We start from the raw sequence: 10,508 nt of genomic DNA, 5'->3' as shown, positions 1-10,508 counted from the left end.
CAGAACCCGTGTCCACAGTGAGTCATAAGCTTTTGTTATATCTAGAAAAACTATGATTATTTTACTATAAAGGCTTTCCTTGCATAATTTTCCAGTTATTTGTATTAACTAGCTGAATACCCGTGCCTAGCAATGGGATAGCAACAGGAAAAATGTGTTCTAAAATATACAGAGTGATAGTATATGCCCTGTAAAGGTCAGAAGGCAAAATTTAGCACATAAAGGAAACAAAATAGGTTACTAATTATTTCTTGAAATGGTTTACTCAAATAGAAGTTGTTTTAAATATAGAAGACTTAAACAGTGATGATCAAAACTTATTTTGGACTAAAGCCCCAGTGATCCCTTTACCACCCCTGGTATTATTTAGTAAACAGTCCGCATAAGTTTTAAGTGCTAAATTTATTTGTTAATAAAAATAGATGAAGGTGAATGTTATATTAATTATATTAAAAATAGATTTTCAAGGAGTTTTTGAGATCATAAACCATTTACAAATCCTAAGCAATCTACCAAACCTGAAAACAAAAATCAAAAATAACATTGTCATTTACATAGACTGTAATAGATTAAGATAAGCCCAGGGATTTTACCACCGCCTCTGAAAAAAATCCACGGAGTAAACAGCCTATGTTTTAAGAATGTAGTACTTTGTTGTACACTACATTCTTAGTTTTCCCCTCAGGCTGGAGGATGACTAGGCTGTCAGGGGAGCTTACTCTAGAACAGGCCACGTACAACTGGCCGTGGGAGGAACAGTCACTCCTCAAAACCACGCCAACCATTTTCAAACTTTGCCCCTGAGCTTTGTTTATGGTCATGGTGTAGCAGACTTTCACCGGGAACTGCAGTCTTTTAAACTGAAAGGGGTAGTCTGATGGGATTAGGGGAAGGCAGGGAATGAAGACTACTTTTCCCTGTCCGACGCCTGTAAATATTGTGGCTTCAATGACATGTTTGTGTAGAGCCATCACCATTGCACAAGTTAGGAGAATTAAGGTTGCACAGGAGCACTATGGGAGTGCGAACCTTGAAGTACAGAATATGGGGAGGCACTCCAGGTGGGTTGAGAGTGTGGAGGAACTCCACAGGATAGTGAACTGTGTCTTCAATCTCCACCACGGAGTCCACTGACTCATACCTAACCATCTCACTTGCCAGCTTCTCCAACAGAGCATTATTGATGTTCAATTTTTAAAACCGTTTCTTAGCGATCACCTATGGGCCAAGGGTAACCTCCATTCCAAATTTCAGGTCCCAAGTCCTCATGGTTCGGGAGATTCTGTGATGAGTGAGTCAGTGGTATTTGGCTTTTATATATATAGAAGATTAAATCCACTAAATGTGGATTTCCTTTTTCAAAAACCCCACTGGTAGGAACTCCTTAACCCTTCTTTTCTAAATAATATGTAATTTGGCCAACATCATTCTTTCCATTACTTTACACAAAACCGATGTAAGGGCACTAGGCCTAAAGTTTTTTGTTTGACAAGGGAAGTTCACAGGTTTCATAAACTAAAGCCTTTTCCCACTCTACAGAAGGAAATTCCTGCTTCTAACTGTCATTCTGTATTCATGATAATCAACATCTAATGCAGTATCAGGTAGATGTTTAACCATTTGATAAGAAATCATATCTTGTCCATGAGTTGAATTTTTGGCATCATTATTTGCAATTTGGAGTTCAAATAATGTGATTTCGTCATCTAACACACTGTTGTATATGTAGTCCATTTTTCATAAATGTCCTTGCACTCCCTTCTCATTTTCTGACATTTTTAATATAGTCATCTTCTATATTGTCCAGACTATGCATTTTCCTAAACTTTCATTTTTTTCTTCATTCTACTGACCCAATGCTAGACTTCTTTTAAAAATATTGGAAACACTTTAGGTGATACAAAAATGCATCTATTACTGATTTATTCATTTGAAACAAGACATCAACAAAGGCTTCTCTTGGTCTTTATTACACTTTGAAAACATCAGTAGATGGATTATTCATTTCAGTGCAGTGTGGCATATTAACATGCTGATAAAATTACTTATGAATATGAAGGACTTAGGGTGGTGCAGTGGGTAGCGCTGCTGCCTCACAGTTGGGAGACCTGGGTTCGCTTCCCGGGTCCTCCCTGTGTGGAGTTTGCATGTTCTCCCCGTGTCTGCATGGGTTTCCTCCAGGCGCTCCGTTTTCCTGCCACAGTCCAAAGACATGCAGGTTAGGTGGATTGGCTGATTCTAAATTGGCCCTAGTGTGTGCTTGGTGTGTGTCCTGCAGTGGGTTGGCACCCTGCCCAGGATTGGTTCCTGCCTTGTGCCCTGTGTTGGCTGGGATTGGCTCCAGCAGACCCCCATGACCCTGTGTTCGGATTCAGCGGGTTGGAAAATGGATGGATGGATGGATGGATGAAGGACTCACAGGTCTTATACTAAATATGTAACAGCAAGATAAATGCATCTCAGTTAAGCCATCTCAGACCACTCCAAAGTAATATTTTGTTAGTAGGTCATATTACAGAGATGAATAGATATTTTGTAATACTCTGTGTTACTGTGGTGGGCTGGCACCCTACCTGGGTTTGTTCCTGCCTTGCGCCCTGTGCTGGCTGGGATTGGCTCCAGTGGACCCCCGTGACCCTGTGTTAGGATATTGCGGGTTGGAAAATGACTGACTGACTGACTGACTATAAGTGTTATGAAGCCTCAAGAAGTGTTTGTTAAGGTCTTGTTACCTACAGTGCCCTCCATAATCTTTGGAACAGAGAAACATTTTTCCTTAATTTACCCCTCTGCTCCACAGATTAAAATTACAAATCAAACAATTCAGATGTGATTAAAGTGCACATTGCAGACTTTTATTTAAGGGCATTTGCGTACATTTTGGCCACACAATGTAAAAATGACAACACTTTTTCTGCACCATCCCCCCATTTCAGGACACCATAATGTTTACTACAATTGGCATCACTGGTGTTTGTGATTCCTCAGGTGTGTTTCATGGCTTCATTAGATACCTTGGTGGAGTCTGTAGTTGCCATTATTCAACCTGAAGACAAGAGCTGTGCCAATGAAAGTCAAAGAAACAATTATGAGGGTGAAAAACAAGAACAAAATCATTTGAGACATCAGTAAAACCTTAGGATGACCTAAATCAATTGTCTGGAATATCATGAAGAAGAAAGAACACACTGGTGAGCTCAGTAAAATCAAAGGGACTGCCAGGCCAAGGAAGACCTCTACTACTGATGACAGAAGAATCCTCACTATGGTTAAGAAAAAGCCCCAAACACCTGTCTGACAGATCAGAGACAGTCTTCAGGAGGAAGACGTGTGTGTGTGTCAGAGATGACTATCAGTAGAAGACTTCATGAACAGAAATGCAGAGGACACACTGCAATATGTAAACCACTAGTTAGCCACAAGAACAGTATGGCCAGTTTACAGTTTATGAAAAAGGACTTCAAAGAGACAGCAGAATTCTGGGAAAAGGTCTTGTGGACAGATGAGACAAAGATGAACCTGATCAGAGTGATGGAAGGACCAAAGTGTGGAAATAACAAGGGACTGCCCAAGATCCAAAGCAGACCACCTCAACTGTTAAACATGGTGGTGAGGGAGTTATGGCTTGGGCATTTATGGCACCAAAGGTCCTGGCACACTTCTCTTCATTGATAATGGAACTGCTGATGGTAGTGGCACAGTGAATTCTGAGGTGTGTAGAAACATCTGATATGCTCAAGTTCAGTAAATGCCTCCAAACTCACTGGACGGAACTTCATCCTACAAGAAGATAATGAGCCTAACACACTGCTGAGGCAACACAGGAGTTTTTCAAAGCTAAAAATCCGAAAACTCTTGAATGGCCAAGCCGGTCACCTGATTTAAATGCAATTGAGCAGGCCTTCCATATGCTGAAGAGAAAACTTAAGGAAATAAGCCCACGAAACAAGCAGGAGCTGAAGATGGCTGCATTAGAGGCATGGCAGAGCATCACCAGAGAAGATCCTCAGTGCCTGGTGATGTTTGTGAATCGCAGACTTCAAGCAGTCTTTGCATGAGAGGGACATGCAACAAAGGACTAAATATGATGATGGCTTTAATAGACCTGCCATTGCAGTGTCCAAACATTATTGTCTCCTGAAATGGGACGAATCATATAAAAAATGTTGTCATCTCTACACGGTGTGACTGAAATGTATGTAAATCCTTTTAAATGAAAGTCTGCAATGTGCACTTTAATCACGTCTGAATTGTTTGACTTATAATTTTAAACTGTGGAGCAGAGGGGTAAATCAAGGAAAATGTGTCTTTGTCACTAACATTACAGAGGGCATTGTATATGTACAATGAAAAAGTGGGTGGCGCAGTGGTAGCGCTGCTGCCTCGCAGTTAGGAGACCCAGGTTCGCTTCCTGGGTCCTCCCTGCGTGGAGTTTGCATGTTCTCCCCATGTCTGCATGGGTTTCCTCCGGGCGCTCCGGTTTCCTCCCACAGTCCAAAGACATGCAGGTTAGGTGGATTGGCAATTCTAAATTGGCCCTAGTGTCTGCTTGGTGTGTGTGTGTGTGCCCTGCGGTGGGTTGGCACCCTGCCCGGGATTGGTTCCTGCCTTGTGCCCTGTGTTGGCTGGGATTGGCTCCAGCAGACCCCTGTGATCCTGTGTTTGGATTCAGTGGGTTGGAAAATGGATGGATGGATGGATATGAAAAAGTTTGGGAACCCCTATTAATCCTTTGGATTTTTGTTTCTCATTGGCTGAGCTTTCAAAGTAGCAACTTCCTTTTAATAGATGACATGCCTTATGGAAACAGTAGTATTTCAGCAGTGACATTTTTAAGTTTATTGGATTAACAGAAAATATGCAATATGCATCATAACAAAATTAGACAGGTGCATAAATTTGGGCACCACAACAGAGATATTACATCAATACTTAGTTGAGCCTCCTTTTGTAAATATAACAGCCTCTAGACACTGTCCTCGTATAGCCTTTGATGAGTGTCTGGATTCTGGATGGAGGTATTTTTGACCATTCTTCCATACAAAATCTCTCCAGTTCAGTTAAATTTGATGGCTGCCAGGCATGGACAGCCTGCTTCAAATCATCCCATAGATTTTCGATGATATTCAAGTCAGGGGACTGTGACGGCCATTCCAGAACATTGTACTTCTCCCTCTGCATGAATGCATTTGTAGATTTCAAACTGTGTTTTGGGTCATAGTCTTATTGGAATATCGAACCCCTGTATAACTTCAACTTTGTGACTGATGCTTGAACATTATCCTGAAGAATTTGTTGATATTGGGTTGAATTCATCTGACCCTCGACTTTAACAAGGGCCCCAGTCCCTGAACTAGCCACACAGCCCCACAACATGATGGAACCTCCACCAGATTTAACAGTAGGTAGCAGGTGTTTTTCTTGGAATGCGGTGTTCTTCTTCCGCCATGCAAAGAGCTTTTTGTTACAACCAAATAACTCAATTTTTGTCTCATCAGTCCAAAGCACTTTGTTCCAAAATGAATCTGGCTTGTCTAAATGAGCATTTGCATACAACAAGCGACTCTGTTTGTGGTGTGAGTGCAAAAAGGGCTTCTTTCTCATCACCCTGCCATACAGATGTTCTTTGTGCAAATTGCGCTGAATTGTAGAACAATGTACAGATACACCATCTGCAGCAAGATGTTCTTGCAGGTCTTTGGAGGTGATCTGTGGGTTGTCTGTAACCATTCTCACAATCCTGTGCATATGCCGCTCCTGTATCTTTCTTGGCCTGCCAGACCTGCTGGGTTTAACAGCAACTGTGCCTGTGGCCTTCCATTTCCTGATTCCATTCCTTACAGTTGAAACTGACAGTTTAAACCTCTGAGATAGCTTTTTGTAGCCTTCCACTAACCAAGAGACTGAACAATCTTTGTCTTCAGGGGCCTCATGTATAACGCCGTGCGTAGAACTCACACTATAACATGGCGTAAGCACAAAAGCGGAATTGTGCGTACGCACAGAAAAATCAAGATGCAGGAATCTGTGCGCACACATACTTTCACGTTCTTCCACTACATAAATCCCGATCAGCGTGAAAAGTAACGCACGTGCACGCGCCTTCTGTCCCGCCCCAACTCCTCCCAGAATTACGCCTCTTTGAATATGCAAATCAATATAAATAGCCTTCTGTGAAAAGACAATGGGAAAAGCACAGGGGAAAATATAAGAATTTCAGCGAATACCAAGTGGAGGCAAAGGAAAAACGTACTATTTGTTGGTTTAAACAGTGGTATAATCAACAGAAGAAAGTTGATCGAGTGACAGAGTGTCGGAAAAACTCGAAAGATCAAATTCACAAAGTCGCACAGTGCCGAAATAAAAAAGAAATCACATATCAAAGTCGCTGTGAAAAGGCGAATCGTAGCCCACCGTCTGAGTGTCATATGAAAGCTTATTAGGGTACAAACAAAAAACATAGGCACACAGTGGGGAAAAAAGCACGAAATGTCAACTTTAATCTCGAAATTTCCACTTTAATCACGTAGTTTATTTTGCCATTAAAGTAGAACATCATAAACTTCATCTTAAAATCGTTTATTTTACTAGTTTCTCAAGTAGCGTGTTAAATGCTTTGTTCTGTGTTTGATCTTCTATGTGCTCTATGTGTGTGAATCACTACGTGCTTCCGTTCTTTCTCTTTCTCCGACAGGACACAGAATGCATTACATTTGAGATATTACAGCTCTCTGAATAATTAAAATACTGAGATGTATACGTGATATCATTTTCATGATGATAGGAATGAAAGCATGTTATTAAACATGGGAACACGGTGGCGCAGTGATTGTTCATATCTCACGCAAGAGGCTTGCTGCACCATGTGCGACCTTCGATGAAATAATTTATTACAGAAGTACTGTCTCTTTCAAATGTACTAACCTCCAATTCCTGTCCTTACTTTTCTTTCTTCAATCGCCACACAATCAGCTCTGTAATAGACGTTAAGCCATTTGTAAGCTTAGAACGCCGATTCTTCAAAACTTTTAAGGAACATTGAAATATCTTCATAGTACATGTTTAATTATTCTATTCTTCTATCCTTCCAGTGTCGCGTCAGCACCAGCAAGAATACAGCGCAAGGCAGGAGCTATCCTTGAACTAGCTATACGCTGCGGCACCGTGTCCTCACATGTTTAATTATTAACAATACAGATTATTTAAATGAAGTTAAAGTTTTATCTGTATACTATAAGCAACATATTTTGCTGCATTTCATCTTAAAAATGATATTGTCATCATACGCGCTTTATAAAGTAGCGCAGGTTGTGCAATATTATAACTGTAGTGCAAGTTTACAGTGAGGTGATTGTACTTATATGTAGAAACAGTTCTACAAGGAGCACTAGATGGACTGATTGAGTGCGTTTATAGTTCTTCGGATTAAACTGTTTCTGAAACGCGAGGTCCGTACAGGAAAGGCTTTGACGCTTTTTGCAGTGGTTGAGGTAGTGTGTACTTGAAACTGTATACCGATAATTCTCTTTCCGATCATCTGCTGCTGTGATTCACACTCAGATGCAGTGATATAAATACTCCGAGTGGTGCAGTGAGAGTAATATGGAAAAAGATGATCCGCAGTGGCAACCCTTAACGGGAACAGCAAAAAGAAGAAGAAGATGCAGTGAGCATAACAACGCTAAAGCAGTTATGGTATTTGGAATACTATGGCTATTCCCTGGCCCATTATATTGCTACAGGTTAATTACAATCAGATGCATTACACTAATAAACAATATGCAGTTAATTTCAGTGTATTTATAAAGCTGCGTCAGGAATGTGGAGCTAAGAAAGAAAGGATGAGCACACAGGAACAGTAGTTTGACCATTCTGTGGACCATTATATTGTTACAGGTTAATTACAATCAGATGCATTAAATTTATGAACGATATGCGGTTAATTTCAGTGTATTTGATAAAGCTGCCGCCGTGGATGTGGATCTAAGAAAGAGTAACCACACAGGAACAGTAGCACTGCTTTGACGCTGGGTGCCGCCAGTCTGCAAAACCGAGCGGAGAAATTGCGTACGCCAAGGTATGAGTTACCGTGGAAATGTGCATGGCTTTACGCCAAGTTTAGGTTTTATACATCGCGATTTGAGCGTGGAAAGGTTCGTACGCAACATTTCTGTGCGTACGCACCGTTTATACATGAGGCCCCAGATCTTTTGAGAGTTGCTTTGAGGATCCCATGCTGTCACTCTTCAGAGGAGAGTCAAAGGGAAGCACAACTTGCAATTGACCACCTTAAATACCTTTATATCTCATGATTGGACACACCTGTCTATGAAGTTTAAGGCTTCACAAGCTAATCCAACCATTTTGGTGTTGCAAGTAATCAGCATTGAGCAGTGACAGGCATTCAAATCGGCAACATTACAAGGGGACCCACATTTTTGCACAGCCAGTTTTTCACATTTGATTTAATTTCATACAACTAAATACTGCTTCACTAAAAATCTTTGTTCGGAAAACACCCCACTACTCAAATGTTCCTAGGAAATGAAAGACATACCACTGTTATCTTTCTGGTTGAAAGTAGAGTCAATTATTATGCAGGCTGAGAGGGGTTCCCAAACTTTTTCATATGACTGCATATACCATGGATTCAAAAAGCATTCAGACCCCTTCACTTTCGGCACACTTTACTGTATTGTAGATTTCATTTTAAATGGATGAATGCACCATCAATTTACACTTAATAACAGCTGGTGAAAAACACCCTTTCAGAAAAGTTTTACAATTTAATTAAAAATTAACAGCTGCAATTTCTTATCCATAGAAGTATTCAGACCCTTAATTCATTACTTTGTAGAATCTCCTGTCGCAGCAAGTCCATCTTTTAGTCTGCTTGGATAAGTCTCTACAAGCTCTGCACACCTGAATTTAGCCAGTGTATCCCCTTTTTCCTGACAGGTTTTCTCAAGCTCCATTAGATTGAATAGGAAATGTCTATAAACTACCATAAAGTATCTATCTATCTATCTATCTATCTATCTATCTATCTATCTATCTATCTATCTATCTATCTATCTATCTATCTATCTATCTATCTATCTATCTATCTATCTATCTATCTATCTATCTATCTATCTATCTATCTATCTATCTATCTATCTTCAGGTTACTCCACAGTTGTTCTAAGGGTTTAATACTGGGCTTTAGCTGGGCCACCTAAGGACAGTTAGAGGCTTGCTCTGAAGTCAATTCGGTGTAGTCTTGGCTGAATTCTTCAGGTCATTGTTGTGCTGAAAGTTGAACCGTCACTCCAGTCTGAGGTGGCATGCACTCTGGAGCAGGTGTTCTTGAAGGACGTCTCTGTATTATTCTGCATTCTTCCTTCCCTCAATTCTGACCAGTCTCTGTCACTGAGAAGCACCCTGATACAGCAGTCATGGGCAAAAGTTTTGAGAATGACACAAATACTAATTTTCACAAAGTTTGCTGCCTCAGTTTTTAAGATAGAAATTTGCATATACTCCAGAATGTTCTGAAGAGTGACCAGATGAATTACAATTAATCACAAAAGTCCCTCTTTGCCATGAAAATGAACTTAATCCCCAAAAAACTAATTTCCACTGCATGTCCGCCCTGCCACAAAAGGACCTGCTGACGTCATTTCAGTGATCCTCTTGTTAACACAGGTGAGTGTGTCGATGAGGACAAGGCCGGAGATCACTCTGTCATGCTGACTGAGTTACAACAGAGAGGTTCAATTGTTGTGAAGAAGGCTTCAGGGTGCCCAAGAAAGTCCAGCAAGTGCCAGGACTGTCTCCTAAAGTTGATTCAGCTGCCGGCACCACCAGGGCAGAGCTTAGTCAGGCATGGCAGCTGGCAGGTGTGAGTGAGGCAAAGACTTTTGGAGGATGGCCTGGTGTCAAGAAGGTCAGCAAAGAGACCAAGTAAAACATCAGGGACAGATGAGTATTCTGCAAAAGGTCCAGGGATTGGACTGCTGAGGACTGCTGGGGTCAAGTCATTTTCTTGGATGAATGTTTCCAATTGTTTGGGGCATCTGGAAAAAAAGATTGGCTGGAGAAGAAAATGTGAGCACTACTATCAATCCTGTGTCATGGAGACCATTCACGTGTGGGGTTGCTTCTCAGCCAAGGCAGTGGGCTCATTCACAATTTTGCCCAAGAACACAGCCATGAATAAAGAATGGGACCAAAACATCCACCGAGATCAACGTTTCTCAACAATTCAAGAACAGTTTGGTGACACACAATGCCTTTGCCAGCATGATGGAGCACTGTGCCATAAGGAAAAAGTGACAACTAAGTGGCTCGGGGAACAAAACATCAAAATTTTGGGTCCATGGCCAGGAAACTCCCCAGCCCTTAATCCCATTGAGAGCTTGTGGTCAATCCTCAAGAGGCGAGTGGACAAACAAAATCACACAAATTGTGACAAACTCCAAACTCAGGATTTGGCCCAGAAGTTGATTGACAGAATGCCAGGGGGAA

Source organism: Erpetoichthys calabaricus, chromosome 1 (assembly GCF_900747795.2).
Source record: "Erpetoichthys calabaricus chromosome 1, fErpCal1.3, whole genome shotgun sequence".
Classification (NCBI taxonomy): domain Eukaryota; kingdom Metazoa; phylum Chordata; class Cladistia; order Polypteriformes; family Polypteridae; genus Erpetoichthys; species Erpetoichthys calabaricus.
Note: the sequence above shows the minus strand (reverse complement) of the source record.